At 44.3% G+C, this 27,693-nt stretch overlaps 1 protein-coding gene across 1 annotated transcript in view; it reads right to left on the bottom strand.

Annotated features, from left to right (window-relative positions):
- MYT1L (myelin transcription factor 1 like) overlaps window positions 1–27,693 on the bottom strand; it is a 1,346,830-nt gene that overhangs the window by 591,610 nt on the left and 727,527 nt on the right. Inside the window, exon 3 of the mRNA XM_078647878.1 lies at window positions 23,568–23,667. The gene's annotated coding sequence lies outside the window, so the exon portion shown is untranslated. The remainder of the gene's footprint in view (window positions 1–23,567; window positions 23,668–27,693) is intronic.

Below are 27,693 nucleotides of genomic sequence, written 5' to 3'. Positions count from 1 at the left end.
TGTGAAGCAGTGGTGCTTTCAAGCAGTGCAAGAAGAGAGTGCAGCTTGGCGGGTGGGCGGGTGTTGTGATTTACTTTGCCTTTAAGTTTGTTTGCCCGTGCCTAGAATGTTGGGGTCTCCATGGGAATGGTGGAGACCAGTTATTGCATGGCAGGCTGGCGAGCTGCATATTTGGTGCTTTCGAAGCTTAATAAATACTTGGAAGCTTATCCTGGAACTGCCGATGAGGAATAAGGCAAGGAATAAAAAAACCGACAAGTAAAAAGAACAAAAACAAAAAGGAAACTCAACAAGGGAAGAAAATATGCATACATTAACAATGTGACCAGTGTAGAATATAGGGCCAGATGTATCAAGAATTACATTTGCGGTTCTTAAATAGCGAATTTTACAGATTCGCTATTTATGAAAAGCAAAATGCAATGTATGTAGAATTTTCTAAATAAATTGGGAATCCTACATATTCCTTTAATAGAGAATCGCACATTGCGATTCGCTATTAAGAAATACCTTCCCATTCATTCCTATGGGCCTAGAGGCCCATAGGAATGAATGGGAAGACATTTGCAATTTGCAATTTGCGAGTACCAAATAGGTACTCGCAAATTGCGATTGCAATTTCAAGGGTGATAGGGGGGCCAAAAGGCCACTCTGTTGCACCCCCTAAAAGGTAATTGTGCACATGTGGCGCACATGCATGCCGTAAGGGCATGCATGTGCACGCCACATGGCACCTTGAAAAATGCAAAAAAGTGAATTTTTCATGGAAATCACACATTACCACCAACTGGAAGGCGGATGTAATTTGCAATTCCTTAAAAGCAGGTTGCACATCTTTTTGGCTTCCTGCATTTCATTTAAGGAATTGCAAATTGTGATTCCTTAAATGCATTTGCAAAATAAGGAATCGCAATATCTGCGATTCCCTATTTTGCGAATGCCTTATGGGGTGATACATTCCAAAATACTTTTTTCCGTTCGCAAACAGGTCGATTCTGAGAATCGACCCGTTTGTGAACGTGAAAAACGCTGCATACACCTGGCCCCTAGTCTCTAAATTTAGTAGGTAATTTCTTACATCTTGTTGAGGAGGGTCTATACAACAGCTCAGATCCACTACCACTACCTTCGTGAACACTGACATCAGGAAACCCTCCTGAAAATCTGACATGTCTTGACATACTCCAGGTACTACCAGTATTCACAGTCCAAAAATTTCTCTTAATTGCTGTAATGACGCAGGGGCCCATAAAGCCGGAAGTTCCCTTAATGCCTTGTCTCGCTCTCTTCACAAGAACCTGATCCTCATACCTCAGTTCATACTTTTGTTGTTAATCCAAAAGTCTGGTTCTCCTCAATTCGTCATCAGTACCAAATTTGCTTTTAACAAGCAACCATACAGGATTTAACTTAGAGTTACCCATCCTTCCCCATAGTGCCTCAAATATAGACCTCCGCATGATGACATTGGGAGCAGTATGATGGGCCAACTACATCTCCCTAAACACACTCTTAAAAGATAAACCAGATTCCAACGCTCTCTGTGCACAACTTTTAACCACCCTGTTCATTCTCTCCATTAGACCATTGGTCTGCGGTCCATAGAGAGCAGTTTTCTGATGAAAAATACCAAAATTATTGAGGAAATCTTGCATTTCTTGTGACACAAATTGCACTCCATTGTCAGCGACCAACTATGTCACAGCCCCCTGCTTTCCTCTCAGAGATGGGTGAGCGACATTTGACCCTGCTTGCAGGCAGGTCGCCCCCACGCCGCTGCTCGTCACCTGTCACCTGACTGACTCCTTGCTGCCTCCTTGTTCCTGGGCTTTTTCCCTCCCCTCTGCCCTGTGCGCCAGTTCCCTCCACCCCCCTGCTGCTCCCGATCCAGCCCTTTCCCGGCCCCGCCTCCCTGCTCACCCATTCGCCTCCCCGCTCTAGCCTCCGAGGTGCTCCTCCCTCCCAAGCCACCTTATATGCAGTCCGAGAAGCCGCCGCACAGCGGCTGCCCGCAGCGGGTGCGCCTAAGGCAAGCTGGTCTGCGCCCGTCCGCGCCTGGACCCCTGGACCCCGCGATCGCCACGGCACCAGAATCCACTACGACATCAGCACCCTCCACGCACTCAACGCCGGCCGAAACCACACCTGCTTCCAGGCCGCCCCGAAACTGACCCACGGACCCTTCTCCTGGCACACTTGCAGCTTCACCTGCAACAGAACCACCAAACCTCCAAGGACTGGACCTAAACACCTCCGCTGCATACTCCTCAACACCCGCTCCACATGCAAACATGCCGTCGAGCTCTGGGATCTGCTCGACACCTCCGCCCCAGATGTGGCCTTCCTGACGAGACCTGGTGGAACAAATCCTCGGTGCCCGACATCGCCATAGCCATCCCGGACGGCTAAAAGATCACCCGCAGGGATCGCGCCAACGGAATCGGAGGGGGAATAGCCATCGTCCACAAGTCCACCCTCAAGGTCGCCACCCACGCAGACGACACCCTCAACACCGCCGAACACCTGCATTTCTGGATCAACACTGACCCCAACACCACCCTCAGAGGAACACTCATCTAAAGACCCCCAGACCCCGGGCTCAGTTCAGCGACTCCATCGCCGACCTCGCCAGCACCCACGCACTCGCCTCCACGGACTACATCCTCCTCGGGGACCTGAACTTCCACCACGAGAACATCAACGACGCCCACTCCACCACCCTGATCTCCAACCTCGCCAACCTTGGCCTCAGACAACTCGTCACCGCACCCACTCACGCCGCCAGCCACACTCTGCATCCCGTCTTCTCCACAGGCTCCCACGTCGCCTTCGACCACACCACCGAACTTCATTGGACCGACCACCGCTGCATCCACTTCGCCTTCAAGAAACCAACCACACACCACCGCACCCAACAGCTGCCTCGCCGCTGCTGGATCAAAGTCCCGAAGACCAGCTGATCACCTCCCTCGCCAAGAACCCACTCACCGACTCCACCAACCCAGACGCCGCAGCCCGCAACCTCAGACATTGGATCGACGACTGCGCCAACACCCTTGCCCCACTCAAGAAACCCTCCAATAGCCACGCCAACAAGAGAACCACCTGGCTCTCCGACGAGCTCCAGACCTCTAAATGCGCATGCCGGAAACTGGAGAAGACATGGCTCCACGAACGCACACCGGACAACCACGCAGCCCACAAGGACGCCACCCGCAGACACCACTACCTCATCAGATTAACCAGGAGATCCTACTTCAAAGACTGCTTGGATAACAACGCACACGACAGCAAAGAGCTCTTCAGCATCGTAAAGGAACTCTCCAACCCCAGCGCCACAGCCAACGACATCCCGCCCTCACAAGAACTGTGCAACTCACAAGCCATCTTCTTCCACCGCAAGATCGCTGACATCCACGACAGCTTCGACACCATGACCGCCCGACTACGCCAGACTTCACATCCCCTGTGAACACCAGCAGCACCATCCGCCTGACCTCCTGGTCCAACGTCAACGAAGACAAGACACGCAAGGTCATGAATTCAATCCACTCAGTATCTCGGTCTGACCCGTGCCCACACCACATGTTCAACAAGCAGACTCAGCCATCGCACCCCAACTACGGAAGGTCATCAACATCTCCTTCAAAACAGCGACATTCCCTGGGAGCAAGCCGAAATCAGCGCCCTCCTCAAGAAGCCCAAAGTGGAACGCAAGGACCTCAAGAACTTCTAGCCCATTTCCTTGCTCCCGTTCCCGGCAAAGGTCATCGAGAAAATCGTCAACATGCAACTGGCCCGCCACCTGGAAGACAACAACATCTTGGACCCGTCCCTGTCCGGATTCAGATGAAACCACAGCCACGAGACAGCCCTCATTGCCACCACAGACGACATCAGGCGCCAACTAGACAACGGCGAAACATCAGCCCTCATCCTCCTGGACCTGTCAGCCGCCTTCGACACAGTCTGCCATCGTACCCTAAAAACACACCTCCTAAAAGCCGGAATCCAAGAGAAGGCTCTTGACTGGACCACGTCCTTCCTCGCCGGCAGAACCCAGAGCGTCCGCCTCCCACCCTTCCGATCCGGAGCCACCAATATCATCTGCGGCATCCCCCAGGGCTCATCCCTCAGCCCGACGCTGTTCAACATCTACATGGCCCCTCTCACACAAGTGGCCCACCATCTCCTATGCCGACGACACCCAGCTCATCCTCTCCCTCACCAAGGCCCCACACACTGCCAAAACCAACCTCCATGAGGGAATGAAGGCTGTCGCCGACTGGATGAGGAGCAGCCGTCTGAGGCTGAACTCGGACAAGACGGAGGTCCTCATCCTCGGACCCACCCCCTCAGCCTGGGACGACTTCTGGGGGCCGACCACACTGGGAACAGCACCAACACCCACCGACCATGCACGCAATCTAGGATTCATCCTCGACTCCTCCTTCTCCATGTCTAAGCAGGTCAATGCTGTCTCCTCCTCCTGCTACAACACCCTCCGCATGCTCTGCAGGATCTACAAGTGGATCACGACCAAAACAAGCAGAACGGTGACACAGGCCCTCGTCAGCAGCAAACTGGACTACGGCAACGCACTCTACGCAGGAATCTCAGCCAAACACCTAGGCCGACTACAACGCATCCAAAACGCCTCCGCCCGACTGATCGTCAATGTCCCCCGCCGCAGCCACATCACCCCCCACCTGAGAGACCTACACTGGCTCCCCGTCGACAAGAGGATTACCTTCAAGCTCTTCACCCATGCACACAAAGCACTCCACAACACCGGACCAGCCTACCTGAACAGCAGACTCAGCTTCCACACCCCCACCCGCCAGCTCCGCTATGCCAGCCTCGCCGCGGTCCCCGCATCCAATGAACAACCTCCGGTGGGAGATCCTTCTCCTACCTCGCCACCAAGACCTGGAACACCCTCCCCACCCACATATGGCAGACCCAAGACCTATTCGCCTTTAGCAGACTCCTCAAGACCTGGCTCTTCGAGCAGTAGCAGTGCACCCTCCCCTCACGGGTAAATAGCGTGCTTTACAAGTACTCTGATTGATTGATTGATTGATTGATTGATTGATTGATTGATTGATTGAGCCAATTATACCTTGGAAAAGTTGGAGGAATCTTTTGGAATCATATATAGTGGCTATTGGTGGAGAAAAATTCTCTGTTTTTAGGAAGCAAGCTATATTAATACACAATCTAGGTGTTGAAGGGAGAAACATCTATGATAGTATTGATCTGATACCTTTTAAAATACCTTTTAGTAACGGTAATGGGGAACCATCAGATGTATATGAAATGTCAATGACTATGTTTGAACGATAATTTGGACCTCGCATTAATGTTGTGCTGGAACTTGACAGGTTATTTACGAGAGAGCAAGAGCCTACAGAAAGGGTGGGCAGTTTTGTTGCATCTTTGAAGACACTAGCATGCACATGTGAATTTGGGGAGTTATCTGACTCTTTAGTCAGAGATCAGTTGGTGAGGTACGTCAACGGTACCAGAGTACAAGAAAAACTAATATCAAAGAATCCATCCTTAGCAGAGGCTATAGCCATTTTTTAAAGGGGTCAAGAATACATCAACCTGGGTGAAAGAGATAAGGAAGAACCTTGAAGATAAGAAGGATGTGCAGAGTGATATTTGTGCATTGGCAGATACAGGTGCACATCAACCTTACAGTGATAACATTGCCAAGATTTCCTGTGAGTTGAGAGGGAAGGGTACTGAACTAGAACCACAATCGCATGGTCCTGAGTGTGATGCGCAGTCGCGTGGTCCTGAACGTGACTTTCAAGAGCGGAACAGTACAGATTCACAGAGAGTTCAATGCTACAGATGTGGACATTTTTCACATCTATCTAATAGGCCAAACTGTTATGCCAAAGGGTCGGTGTGTAAGAAATGTGGCATTAAGGGACACTATGCTCGTGTGTGTAGATCCGCTGGAAAGAATCGAGTGACAGAGAATACACCTGAGGCAGTTGGCACCATCATTTTGAATGTGAATGACAAGAATGGGGAGGTGTACTCAGGGAAGATAGTAATACCTGATTGTGATATTGAGGTGGATGGAAGAGTATTTGTGGTGTTAGCTGATTCATGTTCACCTTTCACTATGATTGGATAAAAACAGTGGGATGAAAGTATTGGCAAGAGTAGTGTTGAACTGCTTCCACCTGATATCAACTGAGTCAGCTATGGGGGATCACGTATCTAAGTACTTGGGTATGTGGTTGCTAAAATTTTGTCCGGGGCCGACAAACGGTTGGAGAGGTATACGTGGCTGAAAGAGGTGATGACCTGTTGGGGTGGAGACACCAGCGTGATTTGGGTATCATCTTAAACACTGGCGCCAGCATTCCAAAAGACCAAGGTATGCTAGTTGATAATGTGGGAAGTGGTGAGCAATATTTTAAGGATTTTTCCGAGGTGTTTGGTGATGGCTTGGGACTTCTAAAGGGTTTTGAACATCGAATCATCCTTAAGAAGGGGGCTAAGCATTGCATACATAAGGTATGCAGGATACCTAACATGATGATCGAACCGTTAAAAGTGGAGCTTAAAATATTTTTTGATATAGGTGTTATAGAAGAGATTGAGTCTTCAGAGTGATTGGCCCCTGTGGTTTTGGCACCCAAGGATGGTGGCACTAGCGTTAGGATGTGTGTGGACTTGCAAGGGTTGAATGAATGGATTTGGGTGGCCCATCAACCTCTTCTGAACATCTCTGAATCCAATAGTACCTTTCATCTGCATAGCACCAAGTGATGTTGCACCGTGATTCTAGACACCTAACTTCCTTTGTAACTCCTTTGGGGGCTTACCGCGTTTGGAGAATGCCTTTTGGACTGGCCTTGGCTGTGGCCTGCTTTCAGAGGATTATGAAGATGGTGCCTGGTGATTTGACAAATTCCAGGATGACATTTTGGTCTACAGAAAGGATGATGTGGAGCACAGTAGTGTACTGAGGCGTGTGTTGGAGAGGTTGGGTGAGAAGGGACTTACGGTGAAAAGACAAAAATGTCGCATTGGTTTTACGCATCTTGGCCATGTAATATCTGGCGAGGGTATACAGCCGAAGCTGGAACTATCAGAAAGTATACTGAAAGCGTCCACTCCCAGAGATAAGGAGCAAGTCAGATGGTTTCCTGGACTTGCAGAGTTTTACTCTAAATTTGTTATGGGGGTTGCTACTGTGGTTTAGCCTATCAGAGTTTTGCTGAAGAAGGGTGTACATTCAATTGGTCTCAAGAGTGTGAGAAAGCTTTTGCAACTATCAAGTGAGGGACTGGAGAGATGCCAACGTTAGGACATTTTGATGCCAAACTCAAAACTATTCTGACTACTGATGCCAGTCTCAAGAGTTTGGGTGCAGTTCTCCCACAAATTGCTATAAGACACAGTAGACCACAGTGACACAATCAACCACAGCCCACAAGAAACAGTTCTTGACATAGTTATTTTTGTGCATTATGAGTAAGGGCCTCCATCTAAAGAACTTAATACTGCAAACTTGATGAGCGCAGGTGCACACATGTAGAATATAATAACAAAAAATCATGAAAATAAACACCAAACAAAGGTTGAGTAGTGGTTGCCATGAAATTATGTTTAATCTGCCAGTCCTTAAGTACAGAAATCATATATGCGTCCCCATGTGTAAAAAGGTATACACTTCATTAGTTACGCATATACATAAGGAAAAGGGCACTCCTCCAGAGATTCCATGCTATCTTGCTCAACCTGACAGTCACCATTATCTATGGTCCAACTGCAAGTCACCCATGTGATATAACATTAAATTCAACATAAACAAGAACTAAACAGGAAAGACACAAGTGGAAAAGTATGGCATAAGTGTAACTTGAAACTAGGGTTACCGGTGTCTTCTGTCACCCATCACATACAGTTGTTTTCACATTGCTATCATGTTACTAGAATTAACATGATGGTATAATATTCTTGACATAAACCTTGTAATTACAATTAAAAACTTTAATAAACATGTCAGATAATTTGTTGTATGCCACTGTTCTTTCCACTCAGCCAACATGTATTTTGACTCCCTATTTCTGGCTGTGCTACAATGTCAGGGCTGTGTTACTCTACTATGACATACTATGGCAAACTTGGAAAGCCTTCTTATATACTCAAAGCAGGAGAAGGAAATGGATGCATCTGGTGACCTGGGAAAGGACACCATTTTCACGATAGCAAAGCCAAACAAAACACTCAGGGGCTCATTTTGGGCAAAATGTAAAAATATGCACATGTAGGTATATCATGCTATATTTGTCTAAATGAATACTTTTCAGGACTTCACAATACTCTTTCTTGCTTAACAAAGGATTGCTGTAAAGACCCCCTACAATTATTCTCATCGCCACTTTGTGCACTTGGCACAGATCTTGCAGGATCTCATTCCACGATACTGACCAAGATGGAGCACACCAATTTAAAGAACAAAATCATCCCACAAGCTCTCAAGACAGGCCACATCCACCCAATCCTAAAGAAATCTACATTAAGTCCTGATGACCCCGTCAACTTCCATCCCATCCCTCATCTGCAATTCATCAGCAAGATCAGTGGAAAAACAGTCTTAATCAGCTCCAAAATTACCTTAATGTTAACCATTTCCTGCACAGTCATCAGTCTGGCTTCAAATCAAGGTGAAGCAGGGAGAGCTCTACCTTACACATTGTGCACAAAGGCCTCATGAACGCAGATGAACATGAACCCTGCCTCCTGATACTACTAGACCCCTCAGCTGCCTTCAAATACTGTTGACCATCCCACCCTTATATGCACCCTGGAATGTTGAATAGGGTTCCCTGGCACTGCTCATCACTGGTTTGCCATATCATTCTACCTTTTAATCCAGCATACGTTTATTCCCATGGTCACCTCCAGATCCTGAAAGACCCATGTCATCTGCAAAGTCCCCCAGGGTTGCATGCAATCCCCTGTCATCCTCAGCCTCTACATGGAGCCACTTCATTGCAGGGCACAACGTCCTCAACTCCTCCCAATCCGGCTTCAGGAAAAACCACAGTACGGAAACTGCCCTCCACGCTGCAACAGACGACATCTGCACCCTACTGGACAGAGGAGAAACAGTAGGCCTCATCCTCCTCTACCTCTCAGCGGCATTCAACACAGTCTCCCACCGCACACTAATACGCATACTTCACGACGCAGGAATCCAGGACAAGGCCCTTGACTGGATCAGCTCCTTCCTCTCTGGCAGAATGCTGAGGGTCAGACTCCCCCCTTTCCTCTCGGACCCTACACCAACCACCTACGGAGTCCCTCAGGTGTCCTCCCTCAGCCCAACGCTCTTCAACATCTACATGACTCTGCTCGCCCCATCATCAAAACCTACGGACTCAACATTGTGTCAGACGCAGACCACACCCAACTCTTTCTCTCCCTATCCAACGAACCCAACGCCGCCAGACACAACTTTTGAGAAGGCATGGTAGCCGTCGCCAAGTAGATGAAAAACAGCTGCCTACAACTAAACACCAACAAGACAGAAGTTCTCAACATGGACCCAAACCCCAATGCCTGGAATGACACCTGGTCACCCCCCGCCCTTGGAAACTCGCCCACCCCCACTGACCACGCACGCAACCTGGGAATCATCATGGATTCCGAGCTCAAATGGACCACCATATCGACTCAGTCTCGTCCTCCTGCTTCCACACCCTCCGCCTCCTACGTAAGACCTTCAAATGGATCCCCCTTGAACACAGAAAGACCGTCACTCACACCCTGGTCACCAGCAGACTAGACTAAGGCAATGCACTCTACGCCGGAATAAACAAAACCCTCACCTGCAAGCTACAGAACATCCAGAATGCCACTGCAAGACTGGTCTTCAACCTGCCAAAACACTGCCACATCTCCCAGCACCTGCGCACACTGCACTGGTTCCCCATCGAGGCTAGAGTCACCTTTAAGATGCTCACCCACGCACACAAGGCCCTCCATGACACCGGACCAGCATACTTGAAAAGCTGACTCAAATTCCACGCACCCCTACGATCAGCACAGCTCTCCTACACCAAGGTCCCACGCACCACAAAAACCAGATGAGGAGGCCGCTCCTTCTCCTTCCTCGCAACCAAGGCCTGGAACACCCTTCCACTCCGCCTCAGACAGACAGCATTGCTTCCCATCTTCGTAAGAGACCTCAAGACCTGGCTCTTTGACCGACTCCCCCCTTGATGGTCTGGAGCCTGCAAACCTTTAGTGCCTTGAGACCCTTATGGGTGAATAGTTGCGCTTAATAAATGCCTGATTGATTTATTGATTGATTGACTTGGTGATATACTCACAGACATCAAGGTTTACCATTATAATGATGATACAAAATTCTACTTGAAAGTTTACTCTGCTTCAGACATTCAATGTCTCAAACATTGCCTACCTATCTTCCAGACCCAGATGTCCCATATTGACCTGAAGCTCAACTCAAGCAAGACAGAATTTCTGTTATTTACCTAGAACAGCAAACTAGAGACAGTACACACCTGGCTCAATGATATAAAGCTTGACGGCCTCAAACCCCAACTTTCACAGAAAGTCATTTGGATTCACCATGGACACACAACTCACTCTCAGGCAAACAATTTCTAAAAAAATAAACATGGCCCTGTACCAAATCTCTTTTCCAAACTAATTGAAGTCATTTATTCCAGAAAGCATCTTCAGAACTGCTGATGTAAGACCTCATACTCTCACATCTGGATAGTTGTAACACCCTTCTGTATTGCCCCCAGATTCCACACTGGTACCACTTAACGGCATCCTACTTTCCTCAGCAAATCTCATCCAAGGCCTGAAGAACATGATTAAATCACTTCCCTCCTGACATAACTTTATTAGCTCCCGTTTCCATCTTTTACCATCTTCAAAACTAGTTGCATCATTTACAAAGCCATTACAACTGGCACCACTGCTTATCTTGAAGACACGCTCACATTCTTTGGTGCGCATCTTCTTACCCACAGCATTGGACACCATCAGACGGCATACATACAAGTGTAAAAAATAAAAAAACAAGATGTCATAGCTTTTCCATCTATACACCCATGATCTCTAATAACATCTCAGGAATGCCCCAACGCTGCTTCAATCTAGGAAAGGGTTGATGGCACACCAATTTAAAGAACAAAATCATAAGGCATTAATAATTCAAAAACCAGCTATCGCTCCTTTCACTAATTGATTTATGTTCTCATTTACCCAGTGCAGTACTCTGCTGTTTTTTGGACAGGTTCACCATATAAAAATACAAAATACATTCATGCATACATACATGAAAGTCAGGTCCCCCAAAACTAATATTGATATTTTCAATAACATGACATCATTATGTGATTTTGATTTCACTCTATAATGCAAATGCTAGCAAATCAAAATTAAGACTTTTGAAAACATTTGTTCTTACAGCTATGTTTTCAGAAAGTAAAATCAGAGATATACATCTTATTCCTTTTTTATTTCTAACATATTGTGAAAATTTAGTATGACGAAAAATAAAGCGGAGTATTGTTTTGCGAAAAAGAACTGGGTTACATTAAGTTGTATAGAAATGCAATTCCGCTTAGGGAACAGGGATCCTATTTACAAACATTTTAATTTTCAGGCTCTGTGACTAATTACTATTTGCATTGATATATCTCCCAGAGATGTGATCAGGGACCAGGTGTACTAAGAACTGAATCACAAAAAGTGGTCGCAAATTGCACACTAGCTTTTTGCTAATTATTTTAGATTTTATGATCTGAACTATGTCTTAATAGGTCAGTTTGCAAAATGATTCTTAGGCGCGGGTTGCAATTTGAACGACCTCATCGATATTCATGAGGAAGGCTGCAAATTGTGAGTGACTCCAATTGGTTGCCATTGGAGGGATGGTGTCATGCTGGAGTCATTTATAAAATGCAGCCCTTTTGCTTAAAGGAAATAGATCTGCATTTGAGAAAAAACATATTTGTGAATGTCTAATCACCTCTTTTGAGGAGTTGGTAACCTACTAATTGTAGGCAACTAAAACTGTGGTCAATAAACCATTGCTGCATAGCATTATGAATCAGAATTTAGAAGGGACGACTTAAACATGCCTCTTCCAAATTGTGATTCTTAATGCATTGCTAAACCCCTTTTGCTATTGGATAACCAGTTACCAAAACCAAAAATGGGTTTAGTACATTTGTAAAAGTCCTTTAGCGGTTGGAAACCCTATGATTCAATGAATCATAGGCTTTGCAGCATCTAAAAAAGTTTTACACGTCTAGCCCTAAATCTCTATATTGATATGTATTTGAAAATGTGTATACAGACATCACTGAAAAATAATCTTCACTCAGTACAAGCTGTCTAGTTTTCAACTTTAAGTACTATTTTGGAAGAAATATCAGTAAGACTGTGCATATTTATTTATTTATAAAGTTTTATATAGCACGAACATGACCCTCATGGGTATCAGAGAGCTGTAAAATGTTCTAGGTGACATGTAAGAAAATAAAAATATCACTCAAGGAAGGACATGGTATGGGAGAATCCAATAGAGAGAACACCTCACGACCCAGAAGGACAGCAACATCATCAATGAGGGCCATGGTATGGGAGAATTACCTAGAAAGACACTTCAGGTCCTAAATGGACAAACTTGTCCTGGAATATAGATCATGCGTCCTATGGCAGAAATATTGTCATCAGTATTCTTTTGACTTCTTTCTTGAATGACGCAGTTGAGAGGTTCTTTCTATTTTCATGAGGAAGTGTGTTCCAGATTCTCAAGGCCATATCTGAGAATGCTTAGTTATATGTTTTCTTTGTATAAAATGTTGCTCGTTTCGGTAGTAGGGAACTAGTGTCTTTAGATGTTATGGCGCCAACAGCTAGCTGCTAGAATGCCATTGATCCAAGGTTTGGAGTCTTTTGAATTATATTCTTTTTAGCTGTAGAGCCATTGAGTCTAAAATATTCATCATGGAGTTGTTATAGAGATTAGTGAGGTTGTGGATATCAACCATATCCAAGGGAGGTATCAAGATGTATTGCTCGGGGGTGTCAGATCATTCCACTTAATACTCTGCATGTTTCTTTTCCATTGTGTTTTGTTTTGTTTTGTTTTAGTTGTCTTCACTGCTTCTGGGATGAGGAAATTGATGCAGTACTGATCTATCCAGTCACAGGGGATGATAGAGTCCAGATGGATGCGTATGACTGTCATAAAATGTAGTCAGATTGAGGCCAGTGAGAAAGGATTTAAGGCTGTTGACTGCTGGGTTATTTGGGTCATTCCTGTGAAGGTTGAAATCTCTGAGGAAGATATGTGTGCTGTGTTCTCATACGCTGGTTGAGATGGTTTCCATCATTTGTTCTATAAATATGATGTAATCACCTAGTAATAGGTAGACTTGTAGTTTGTGCAATGGAATACCTATGAATGCCAATTCATAGGTATTCACATGAGCATATGTCCATTTTGTGTGACTGTTTCATTGAAAGTGTACTTCAGTGTATCCAAGCGATGCCTACACCTGGTCTGCTTGGTCTATCTAATCAAGTTATGTTGTGATTAGGTGGGACTAGTAGGTCAAGGGTAGGTGTGAAGACATCATTTAGCCACATTTCAGTCAGGATAAGTATGTCCAGCTCATGAGTAAGGATGAGGTCTGCAATGTCTGCCACATGTTTCATTGTCAAACTGCAATGGAGTAGCATGCATTTCAGAAGTGGTTTGGTCAGAGGATGACTGAGTGATGGGCACTTGTTAAAGGTTTGATTTGTTTATGGCTCTGTGATTGTGTCTTGCATCTCTGTGTGAGTTAGTGGAACTGTTTTGGAATTGGGCCACATTGACCTTGTTTGAGGATAAGTCGAACTATATGAGAGGAGGAGGGAGTGAATGCCCCTATTAAAAAGGGGATCCTTCAGTCTGAGGGGCTGCAAGTAGTCAGTGGGGTATCTCGGGTGGGGGGATGCCAAGATAGTTGTAATCTCAATGTTGGTGGGGTGTAATTGAGGTCTAGTGCTGTAATTAATATCTTGGGAGTGATTGTGTCTATTCCTCTCAGGAGATATGTTGTTCCCTCTGTTGTTCGCCAACTTTGAGGTGATGCTTATAAGGCTTTTTAGATATGCCTATAGTAATAACAGATGCAAAATGAACAGATGATGGACAGAATGTTGAATTAATCAAACATTCACCCCCACTCTCAGATCAATCACTTTGTTTGCACATCACATCATTCCAGTTTACACCCAGCATTATGCAAATCAGTCTTGACCCTGTTCCCATGGGATCAGTCCAGCCTGAACTGCCAGGCAAGGTCCTGGACAACAAACAAGCATCGTAGGACCGGTTTTGAGGTAACACCCCTCGTCAGCCAGGCTAGCTTGAATCTGATGGTGCAGTGAGCACGGGACTCACGTCTGGGCATACCCGTCCCACATAGGTCAAGAAATGCAAAAGTAACAAATGATGGAGGGATTGCTGAATTAATCAAACATTCACCACCAGTCACAGATCTGGGTTAAATCTATTGTTTCAAAAACTACTGAAGGTATTCACACCACATCACAAAACTCACAATCTGCAGACTAACATATAGTTCCCTTCCAATGCATGTATGTAAGGCATGTATGTAAGGCATACTTGTAGAGCGCGACCGTCACCCGGCGGGTATCCTGGCGCTATGATCTTTCATGACCAGACACGAGAAAACATTACATTTGAGCCATCTATATTGTTCTTGGGAAAAGATGAGTTTTTAATCCCTTTTTAAAGGTGGAGAGGTCTCCCGTACTCCGAAGTGAAAGAGGAAGCGTATTCCACAGCCTGGATGCTGCGTAGCCAAAGGAGCGACCACCCATCCGTATCCTCCGGATTTTAGGGACTGCCACCAGAAAGGCTGAGGCAGAACGAAGGGTTCGGAGGGGAATGTACCAAGAGAACATCTCTCGTAAAGAAGATGGACCCAGATCATGAAGAGCCCGGAAAACCAGGCACAAAGCCTTAAATTCCACACGTTGAGGTATGGGCAGCCAGTGAAGCTCTTTAAGTGCCGCTGAGGAGGAATCATAACGTCTACGAGAGAGGGACGATTTTGCGGCAAAATTCTGCACCCGCTGCAGTTTGCCCAGCAAGATGGCAGGGGCCCCCAGAAGCAGTGCGTTGCAATAATCTAATCTATTTAAGATTATGCTCCGCACTACCTCTGGTCTGGTGTTGGTTGGAAGTAAAGGGAGGATCTTCCGTAAGGTGCGCAACAGCACCATACAGGTGGATACAGTTTTATTTACAAAACTGTCAAGTTGAAGATTAGAATCCATCACCACTCCCAAATTTCGAACAGATTCAGCCGCAGATACCGTGCCTTGACAGGCTAACGGCCAGAAGTCATGCGGGAGAGGACGAGGAATACGGTCTGCTGAGCAATAAAGCACCTCAGTTTTAGAGCTATTAAACTGTAAGGAGTTATTGCCCAGCCATTCCGCCGTACTGACCATACAATGATGGAAAGACTCCTGTGACACTGCATTCTTACCCTCAAAAGAGAAGATAAGTTGCGTGCCATCGGCATAGTTGGTGACTGTAATGCCAAAGGATTTAATAAGCTTGATCAGGGGTCGGAGGTAAAGATTAAAAAGGATGGGGCTGACGGCCGAGCCCTGTGGCACACCTTGCTCAACCCTTTTGATGGAAGACTTAAAAGGGGGCAGTGCAACTACCTGATGTCTATTGGCAAGTTACAAAGCCAGCCACTCCAGGGCCGAGCCAGCCACCTCTGCCTCCTCCAGTCTCCTGATCAAGGTGGCATGGCTGACCGTATCGAACGCTGCCGACATGTCGAGCAGCACAAGGAATGCTGCTCGACCTAGGTCGGCACGCGAACGAAGGTCATTCAGTACAGTCACCAGGGCTGATTCTGTTCCGTGGGCCGGTCTAAAACCGAACTTCGCCGAGTCCAGACAACCATTGATCTCCAGGAAGCTGGACAGCTGTTTTGTTACCATTTTTTCCATGATCTTGATCGGAAAAGGGAGCAGTGATATGGGTCGATAATTTGCGGGGCACAGGGGGTCCAATGATTCCTTTTTCAGCAGTGGGGAGACAACCGCGAGCTTCCAATTAGCCGGGACCAGGGCAGTACCAAGAGACTGGCAACAAATAGCAAAAAGAGGAGGAAGTAGTTCATCCCTAAACAGTTTCCAAAGTTTATGTGGAAGCACATCAAGGGGAGAGCCATACGCTACCCCATCCGCAAAAGAGCAGAATTCCACAAAGGAAGGAACCGAGAAATTGTCCAACTGGGCTTTCCCGGGTTCCAACTCAGAAACTGAGAGAGAGGCCGCCACCAGTACCGGCGAACTCAGATTGCTTAAAATGGTCCTGATTTGAATTTGAATGCATGGGGTTTTGCTCTGTGGGACATCCCTTTTTTCTCAGGCCCCATTTGACATATCACCCAGAAACATTCCATGCACAGACTAGTCAAAAGATAGCACCTTTCCCAAACGTTTCAAGGAGATTATTCAAACAGTGGCAAAGTTATTAGCAGCTCAAAAACACTTTTCATATGAAACAGCTGACCTAATGGCTGATGTCACTAGCTAATATATATATTGCAGAATTTTTATTAGCTTTACGTTATCTTCTATTTTTTTTGTTAAGTCTCTGATTTATATGCAAGAATTTGGAGTACCATGGGTAGCACATATGTGGTGCTGGACTAATTTCAGCTCTGAGCTGGAGTAATTTACAATAGTTTTAGATCCATTTTTGGCTCAAGCAAGTTTAGAAGGGTTTGTGAATATCAATGGACTTACTCTTTTTTGGGTGGATGCGATGCATCGCCAAAGAAATCGCCGCAGCGCCTACCCGCGGCTCGAGAAATCGCTGCACGCCGCATCGAGTGCACTTATCTCCAAAGTCCGTGATCAACGCACTGATTCTGAGGCAGACCCTGCTGTGCGGCTGCAAGAACCAACGCATTGTCCCAGATCGTCGCATCGCGATGCCAAGTCTGTCACATCATTGGGGGACACAGTGAGAAACTGACACAGCACCTCACCACGCTGTAAGAAACTGACGCATCACTTCCTTTCTGGTAAGGAACCGATGCATCACCTCCCCTTCGCAGCAGTAAGGAAACAATGCATCACCTCCCCCGGAGCAAGGAGCCAACGCATCACCTTCCCTGAGTGTTAGGAACCAACGCATCACCTTCCCTACGACCCTATATGTTTGTAGGCGCAACACATTGAAGGTACTTTGTGTGAAAAGTGTTGCATCTACAATTTGCTTTGAACTGAACTATATCTACCATTTCAAAGTCTTATTTTTATTACTGTAGTGTGGATTTTTGTCATTTTGGTTTCGATAAAGATTACTTATTTTCTAAACTGGTGTGGTGTCCATTTGTATTGTTTTCACTGTATTACTGTATGTGTTCACAAATGCTTTACATACTGCCTCTGAGATAAGCCTGTCTGCTTGTGCCAAGCTATCAAGGGGGTGAGCAGGGGTTATTTTAGAAGTGTATCCCCCCTACCCTGACAAGAAGCAAGGGTCCCTATGTGGACAAAGGTACCTGCTCTGTCAACTAGAGACTGCTATTTCTAACAGAGGTTGATTGAATGTCAGTGTTATTCCATGGTGCCTGGTTTAGATTTAGCTGGATTGTCTGTTTATTCTCCTGGGTGGCAAAGGTAAGGACTCCATCACAGTGTGGGAGAAAGGCTACCGCATTTGGCGTTTGCTTGTGCTGTGGCAGGGATTCATACCCTGAGTTGACTTTAACCAGCACATTGAGAGAAACACAAGGAAGAAACATCTCTGTGGCCATGGCTGATTTTGTCCCTCCTAAGTCACCCATTTTGACCCATAGCTCATTCTCCTGTGACCTCCCTCATGTATTGCTCTCACAGGGATGCAACTAATGTGACTATGCCATCAATCCACTCTAATGTCACTGACTCTCTTCAATCTAGCCACTTTTTGGTGCCACCTGCTCATCGTGGACAATCACAGAAGCTGAAGTACTTAGTGCATCTGTTACCTTAAATCCGATTACAACAATTTTATCTGCATTCTAATCATGTGTCGGTGGACCTGACAAAAGAGCGGTTAGAGGCTCCACCTCCATGTCTGCTGCCTTTCACTGGTCTTAAAATGGGACAGGGGACTGTAAATATAAATAGGACAGCTGTCTTTTTGGCAGATTTCCTTTTACAACCTTCCTTCACGTCAAATCTTTGGTGATGAAGTCCACAAGTAGTCAATAAAGTTGTTAATTCTAAAGGGAGTTCTTCAAAGAAATGTAAATACTTTGTGTAGATAATATCAATGCAATTCTTGATTTGGTTTGCCTATTTTTTAATAAATATATCATATCCATCAAAAATTAAAGGTCAAAGTCTGTACAAGAAGTTGGGAGAATCCATCCTTGGTTAGAAATAGGGTGTCACAGTTTTGAAGAATAATGCTTTCAGTTCGACTGGAGTACAGTGCTAATATATGTGACTGATATGAACCTTCAACTGCCACAAATCACAATTTCTTCTGTATGGAACCAATATCCGATACAGACTCAGGAGAAGGTGCATGTTGCTAACTGCACAGTTCCAGTTGTCAGAATTAATAGAGCTAGGCCCTACTCCAAACTAACAGTAGGTATAACAACTTGTGCAGTGATATACTCTCACCAATCCACCACAACTAATGTCACCAAAGCTTTACTTCCGGGCTATAGATGACAGAGAAAGGATAATAAAGTATAACTGGTTAAAACACTTTTCAAAAACATTGGCAATGGAGCAGTTGGAATACTCCTCTAATTTGTTAAACGAAGTAGTCTCAGAAATTAGATATGTATTTATTTTTAGCCCCACACTCTAGCCGAGTTGAACGAGCACCACATGGTTATAGGCCATGGAAAAGGCATTTCACAAAACTGAGACCAGTGCATTCCACTTTCTTGGTAGAAGTATTCAATAGTAAATGTTCAAATAAATAATTAACAACATGGCCAAACAGACTAGTATCTCCTCCACTTTACGGCTGGCATATTTTAGCAATACATATGGATTAACTAGGAAATTCCTTGTGCAAATCATTAATAATTCATCTTCTGCATGCGCAAATGTAATACAGGATGGGGGATAAACTATGGGCAGCAGAGTTAAAAGTGTGCTCGAGGTCTTCCCACACCTACGTCAAGCAACCTTGTTTTAAGGGTCACCCACAAACAATAGCAACCACACGTTTCTTTACTGGGAGAGAAGTTGCATTTGGCAGCCAATCTATTAAGTCTGAGATGACTGTTTTTATCGAGTGGAACTTACATTATTACCAAACTACAGTAAAATATTATTTTGTTAAATATCTAATCAACTCTCTGATTACAGAGGGAATATAGGGGCACATGCATCAACATAAGGAATTGCGATTCCTTAATAGCGTTTTTTTTAGAAATTGCTATTTAGGAACCGCTATTCCTTATGCATGTAGGAATCGCTAAAAACATGTGATTCCTACATATTCCTCAATTGCAAATTGCAATGCGATTCGCAATTAAGGAATAGCTTCCCATTCATTTCTATGGGCCTAGAGGCCCATATGAATGAATGGGAATTGCATGTGCATTTTGTAAGTACCAAATAGGTACTCGCAAATTGTGCATGCAATTGCAACGGTGCACCCTTGAAATTGCTATGTGACCACATGTTGCACACACACATGCCCGAAGGGCATGTGTGTGTGGGTGTTAGACCTGGCATCAATGGCGTGAGTCTCCCTTCCATTTTGACGGATTGCCTCCTCTGTTTGGATATGTTTTTGCTGGTTATATGCTTTGGGCACTTTGCCACTGCTATTCAGTGCCACAGTGCAAGTGCTCCCTATGTTAAATTGATGTACTGATTTGTGATTTCCTGATTGGGTTTTTGATTTACCTGTGAGCCCCTAGTACAGTGCACCATGTGTGCCCAGGCCTTGTAAATCAAATTCTCCTGGTGGGCTTGCAGCACTGGTTGTGCCACCCACAGAAGCAGCTTGTAAAGTGTGTCTCAGGCCTGCCATTGAAAGGCCTGTATGCAGTCTAGTACTGCCATGTCCACTTGGCAAGTGCACCCACTTGCCACTGCCGAAACCTTCCCTTTTCTTCATACTAGACACCCCTATGGAAGGCCCAAGGGCAAGGTGCATTAAAGGTATAAGGTAGGACATGCTCTGGTGTGTGTAGCATGTCCTAATAGTGAACTACAGCCATTTTCGTTTTTCACTATTGAAAGCTATCTGTTCTACATAGCCTAGAATGGGCAGTTAGAGTATTACATTCTTATGATCCTAACTGACTCAGGGAACATGGTAGAAATTCGAATTTAGTATGCCTGGACTCAGAATAATAAAATACATATTTTAGTAAAATTGGTTTTAATATCCTATGTTTGAAAATACCACTTTTAGAAGTAGGTATTTTCTTGCCTAACTGTCCAGGCCTGCCTCTGCTAGGTTGTGTATTCCTTGTCTGGGCTTGTGAGTGACAGGGCTGGGGGATTCCAGGAGACAGGCTGGGGCAGCGCAGTGGTGAATAGAGAGATCTGCATCTAGATGGGAGGGAGGAATTGCACCTGGGACCTGGATAGGGCTGGGCCTTCCCTCTACAATGCTGGCTCCACCTCGTGTGGCTTGTCTGATGTCTCTGCCCTGCACTGTGAAAGAAGAGAAGTAATCATGTCAACAAAGTGCTCCAGAGCTGTGCCTTCCCTCCCCTGTGCTGGCTCCACCTCCTGTGGGGCGGCTGATGTCTCTGCCCTGCACAGTGAAAGAAAGGAGAGAGTCATGTAAACAAAGTGCTCAGGGCCTGGTTTGGACTAGGCAGAGGCCTCTCTGCCTTCAGAGAACAAAGGATTTTGGGGAATGAATATTGGGATCCAGTCCCAAGAACTTTAGATCACTTCTGGAACACGAAACCTTTTGCCAAGGAGAAGAACCAAGGAAGCTGCAGGAGTTTTACTGCCCCTCTGCCAGTGTGCTATTTGCTGGGTAGGTCTGCAGTGGTTGCTTCATTGCCAAGGATAGGAGAAGGAACTTTTAAGGACTTTCATCATCTACAGAATATTCTCCAAGAGCTTGAACTGTGCTTGCCTCCTGCTGAAGTCTCAGGGACAAAAGACTTCATCTCCAGATCCCCCAGTGAATTTCCTTGCTGAGAATTCTATCTACAGACATTTGCGTGTCTCTGGGAGCTGGAAGCGCGACGCATCGAGAGGAAGCATGTTGCCACCACAGCTGAAATCCTCTCATCGCCGGAGAAGCGAGCCTTCGCCGCATCTCCCTGGAAGCGTGTGTTCATCGAAGCTGCCTGCTGTCGCATCACCGGAGAAGCATGACGCCATCGAGAGAGTCGCCATCGCATCACCGGAGAAGCGTGTCGCAGGGCCTGTTGAGGCTCCAAAGTACAGAGTTGTCGCAAGGCTGTAAGGGTGCCTAAACATCATCATCGCAGCGTCATTGCATTGTCGCATCAAGGGCGCCATCTACTCGCATCACAACCGGATCATCGCATCGCATCAAGGCGCCATCTTGCGCATCGCAACGGGCCCGCAGGCCAAGAATCTACGCATCACCTTCGCACCGGTAAGGATTACGATGCATCCCCTACTATGCGCATGCATTAAGGCATGACACATCATTTCCCCCAGATCACCGAACCAAAGCATCGCCCCTTTTGCGAGCCTTATGTTTACTTTGCGTTACACATTCAGGCACTGTGTTGCATCTATCACCAACTTGAACTAAGTAACTTTTATCATCTTTAAAGCAATCTTTAAAACCTGTGTTGTGTCCATCTGTAGTGTTGTCACTGTATTGCTGTGCATATTCACAAATGCTTAACACACTACCTCTGAGATAAGCATGTCTGCTTGTGCCAAGCTACCAAGGGGGTGAGCAGGGGTTATTAAGGAGTGTAATCCCCTTATCCTGACTTAGAAGTAAGGGTCCCTATTTGGACAAAGGTGAATACCATTGTCAACTAGAGACCCCCAGATCTAACAGTGGGTAACATGGAACTTTTTAAAAATTCACTTTAGTGCATTTTTCAAAGTTTTTTCGCAAATTACCATCAAATTTAAATTGATGGTAATTTGCGATCACTAATAGCGAAATCACAATTTAAAATTGCATCATGCATTGCATTTAGGGAATCGCAATTTGCAATTCCCTAAATGCATTCGCAATTTAAGTAATTGCACATTTTGTTATTACTTAAATTGCAAATTTGCATTTGGGTTGATGCATCCCAAATGCAAAAATACAGGTTGCAAAGGGGCAGATATTGCAAATCTGCCCCTTTGCAACCAGTATTTAGAATGATGCATGTGTCCCTAAGTCCATATATAAATTTATGCACGGGGTCATTTCCCAAATGGCACTGCTACACCCTTTAAAGCATGAAAGGGAAAACATTTTTGCACCACTATTTAATGTTTGGCATATCATTTCCAATTTACATTTATGTTTTCATAAGAGACAGCTCTATTATTGGCAATATAATTATATAAGTATGAAAACATCTTTCTGAAGGTGCACAAGTGAGTTCCTAAGTGAAAGGTGGAAACTTAAGGCCTGATTTAAAATTTGGAGGACGGGTTAGTTTGTCACAAACATGAAGGATATGCTGTCCACCCTAATACAATTGCATTAGGATATAATGCACTTGTAATATAGCGAAAGGGATATATGTCACATTTGTGATAGAGTAATCCATCTGTCGAACTTTGAATCAGCCTCTTAATACGAGAGTAGACATGGTGTTCTGCAAACATATTTCAGATTTTAAAAATATACGATAGCAGTTTACATAAAGCTAAACATTGCATTTTATCAAAGTTAAAAAATCTGGGATACCAAATTGAGTGTCTGTTCATAATGTAAAATGCATGTTTCCACATAAACTGTTTGTGGGTGAGGAGGACTGTAAGAAATTGGGTTTTTAGTTAAGGGTGATGAAAGCCCCACTGAGGGAACAACCACAATCCTTGTTAGGGTGAACCACAACAGTCACTAAATTAACCTGTGCTTAACCCTATGGTAGCTTAGCACAAAAGCAGTCAGGCTTAACTTGGAGGCAATGTGTAAAGTATTTATGCAGTACTCAAACAGTAATAAAGTGAAAACACAAGACAAGTAAAATCCCAAGCCAGTTTAGAATGAGAGTACATTTATGTACATAGAATACATAAATAAAATTACTCCAAAACGAAGCGCCACTCTGTGCAATCTGGTCGTACTAAACGGGAACTTCACAAGTTATGCAGTAAATAGGGCAGGAGGTTCTACTGTAGTAAAAAAAAGTTACAATTGCTAGAGTTCAACAATAGTTTATGTAATAGATTTCATAGAACGGTGAATTGGTTTTTAGGAGAATAGTGAAAAGAAATTAATTTGTATACAATTCAGCAAAACGCCTTACATATAAGAAGTCATTGATAAGTAGGAAAATTGCCAGTACCTTGCTTAGGCCTATTGAGTTGATGGATAAGAGGAGCACGTGCAGTGGTCAAGGGTTATATTTCTGGGCTGTTAGTGCTTGCCTTTTGGCTCTTCATGATCTGTTAGATATAGAAAAAAAGAGGATTCAGACATATGCTAATACAAGGTTGTGGTTCCAACTTGTTCCCAATAGATTTCAAACAGTTGTTTTCGAACTATTCAGATATTAGTTGCAGGTTTCTGTGATCAGTAATCAGTTGTAGTCAGTCACATAATTATCACATTGTATCTTGTAAGAATTAGACTTGAATGTATTCTGTTTGTACTGCTTGTGACCTGTGCATTTCAAATCAGCTTTCTTCACATAGGATGATGGGATACCTTATTCACGTTGGGCACATTTTATTTTATTGCATTAAAGATAAACTCATAAATGGTCACTTCTTTCTAAAATCAAGTTGAATATTCTTTACTTATAAAACACCAAACTCTGAATAACATCCTCGGACGTAACAATCTTAAAAATAGACAAAAATGCGCCAAAACGTCTACCAACTCTTGAGGACAAGGGGAATCAAAGAGAAAAAGTTTTAAATAGCTGGTGAATGAGAAACAACAAAGTGCCATTGACACCCTTTTTTCTGTTCCTCAAATAACCCAAAGAAAAAGGCAGAGCAGAAGAAGAAAGTGGAAGGCAAATAAATAAGGAGGTAAACAGGAACAAATAGGGGCGGTAGGAGAGAAAGAAATCGAGTGAAGAAAATGGAGGCAGACGTGATTTAAAGAAAAACGAAAAACAAATGTAGATCCTGAAACCGGGAGGAGTCAGAAGAAGGAAGGGAGGTGAAGAAAAGAGGCATGGACAAAGGCAGGAACAAGGCCTGGTTGCACCCTTTCCATAAAACTAAATAAATAAGAAAATTGAAGAGGAGGGGAAAAAAGTAGCTACAGTGGAACTAAAATGAGGATGTAAGAGGAGGGGCACAGTTCCTTTCACATTAAAATAGCATTTGACCGGTTGAGTTAACCGACATGGTGAATGTCATGCAATAAAGATCTTTCATGGGAAAATATTTGTCAAGTCAGGATGGCCAGGTCATTTTGTAAAAATAAAATTAGCAATATCACAAAGAACTGGTTTTAAGCTGTTTCCTAACTATCATGCCCTCCTTGCGACACGATGGATGCACCATATTTACTATATGGCACTCCATGTCGTAAGGAGTGACAAATACGTCAGGAATCCTTATGTATTTATCGGATGCAAAAGATATGCATTGCTGGAGTTTTGTCGCAAGCAAGATGTAACTCCAGCAATGCATGAGGCAGGCCCACACACATAGCACTGTGTCACCTTTACACCTGCTAGGAGGCAGGCGTAAGGTTTTGACGCAGTGGCGTCCTGGAAATGGTGCAGTGAAATCGGATAGATTTCACTGCATCACACTTATGAGGCTTTGGTGCGTGGGAACACCCACCCTGCATACATTATCGCTGATTCAAGTATAGTGTGGCACATAGCTTTACAAGGTGATGCATTTGCCTAGATGCATCACCTTGTAAATATGGCGCAACGTGTTGCATTGTTCATGCCGCCGCGGTGTCACGAAAAGTGATGCCATGGCGGGGCAAGCGTGTCGCAAGGGGCTCATAAGTAAGCCCCTTAATTTTTCAATTGGCAATTTGAAGTGCTTTTAAGAGCAAAGTATATTTCCCTAACTGTCAATTTTTTGGTATACAGCGCAAGAAGGCATTGGTAATCAGAGAGTATTTGAATGGATTTAGGGGGGCATTTAAATGGAAATAAATGGAAGAATTGTCAAAAACAATTGTGGGTATCTCTTATGTCCTATTTATAATGTATACCCTGAAAAATACTCAAAATTCTTCAATTGGGGAATAACACGTCCATGGCTCGTTTTATTCCCCATTCTGAGCACGTGTGGTGTTTGCTTCTCCATTTATGCAAGTTTCATCTGTCAGGAATCAGAGAAGAAAACACATGTTTTTTGCATCCAATTTGAAATCCTTTTTTGCCACACACAGGAGTTTACACCCAAAGTGAGATTACCATCCCCACTGTGAGTGGGGCCTTAGAAGAAGCTCAGAATATTAAACCCGGTCAGCATCTTCCAGAAACAGCTCAAGGTCCACCATCAAAAAAAATATCTGATAGGAAGAAACTCTTTCTGAGGTCAGATGTTTTTTTACCTTGACCATCTTTAAGAGACAGGGAATGAACAAATAGCAGAGCTGCAAACCGGAAAGAATTAGATAACTGTGAGATTTACAATATGTGTGAAGAAGAATTTGTTGGACAGGATCCGGATTTAGATTTTCTTGAGAAGAAAAATAAAAGCAGTTCAGAACATATGTTGAGAGATGCAGTGGGTATGCTGAGGGGTAAAAGAGTGGCCCAGGTCATGTAAACAGGTATTTATTTTTCAGTGCTTCCATAGGCATTTAGGCTGGCACTGTCTAAGCCAAATATATCTGCCAGCACCCATTAAGTGTGGAAATTTTCTTTGTGCATACTCTGTGAATGTTATTAACTCTCCATTAGCTCTAAGTACTGCTCCGCAATGCTATACTTTCCGTAGATTTTCATAGAATTCCCACTCGTGTGGTTCAATAGGCCACCCAGGCTTGGATGTACGCCAGTTCAGCTCTACAGTTAAGTTCCCTCCATCATACCAACGTTAAGTTCTCTCCATCAAGCGTAGGTCTTTTCCCTTTTGTGACTCAACAGGCTTCGACACATTTCTTTTCTCATACATGTAGTTCCAGATTACACACACGTTATTCATTCTTTCAAAGGTAATATGAAATTCCTTTAAACTTGCATTTCTATACACCACAAGCTTAGACATCAAATCACAAGAAGAAACGTACCTTTGGATACAAAAGCCAGATCCTAAATAGTTCCCAGTTTTTTTAACGTTCAAAGGAACCTTCTGCCAGAGTTTATGAGGCAGACAGTTTATTAGTCACTACCCTCTCGCTCCCAAAATAAACTTCTCCGTCTCACCTTAAACATCCTAAATTCACGTAGGATTGGTCAAATCCACTTCAGTAAGTGTGATTAACAAATACGTCACCAAACCGTACGGTGTCTCAACTGCTGATTATCATTAGGAGCGAGCGCTACTATTCTAAGACACACCTGTGCAGGCTCATTCTGCACCTCAGTTTTGTCCTGACATGGATGCAGAAGAATCTTTTACGAGCTTAAGTCGCCTTTCGTTTTGATAACTTTGTACTCGTCAGCATCTCTTCAAATATATACTAATTGTAGGACCTGATTTGGTTATTTTTCCAGGTTGCCCATTCCAACCATTAATGGACAGCGAACGGTAACCCTTTTAGTGACACGGGAATGTGAGCACAGAATAAGGGCAACATTATATAAAACACATATTGAAGTCTCGTGAATAAAAAGATCAAAAAGCAACATGAGGAGACCTTGGGGATTCTGCAAGGTTTCAAAAGAATATCAATAAATGACTTCAGAGAGAAATTGGGAAATGAACAGCTTTGAATGTAAACAAAAATCTCTAGACTCCTAATACTAACTCATACTAATACGAATAATTAAAGACACATGTTAACGGCAGGACAGGTGAAAATGCCGTGTGCTCCCAGAGCTAGTCATTTGCTTGAGCAACGATTTGAAACGTCATTAAAATATTAATTTCAATGGGTCTTACAATAGCAAATAAGTATTTAGAGACTTTGTGGCTGAGCTTTTATACTACAACAATTATTGGCTCTAATGTATAGGAATGAGTAGGTAGGCAGTAAAAGAAAATGACTAATGTTTATACAGCTTGTGCTTTGCCACACAAATGCATGGCTAACAAATTTGAATCACAAATTTGTTGTCCTTAAAAAACTACGATGCATATTCACAAGGCCCCCCTTGCCTTATTCAAAAGGCAGCATTAGGCCACTTAGCATGGCTTAACACTGCCTTGTGAATAAGGCCCCCTTTCACGCTGTGTTTAGCGTGAAAGGCGCGTCCAGTGGGTGTTCCACCGCAGCACCCATTGATTTTGATGCTGCCCCCTTTTCACAAGGGCAGTGTAAATAGGAGGCACTGCCAAAATTAAGGCCAGGAAAACCCTGGTCTTAAATTGGCGAAACGA

This window comes from Lissotriton helveticus, chromosome 6 (assembly GCF_964261635.1).
Source record: "Lissotriton helveticus chromosome 6, aLisHel1.1, whole genome shotgun sequence".
Lineage (NCBI taxonomy): Eukaryota > Metazoa > Chordata > Amphibia > Caudata > Salamandridae > Lissotriton > Lissotriton helveticus.
Note: the sequence above shows the minus strand (reverse complement) of the source record. Positions and strands in the feature narration are given on the sequence as shown.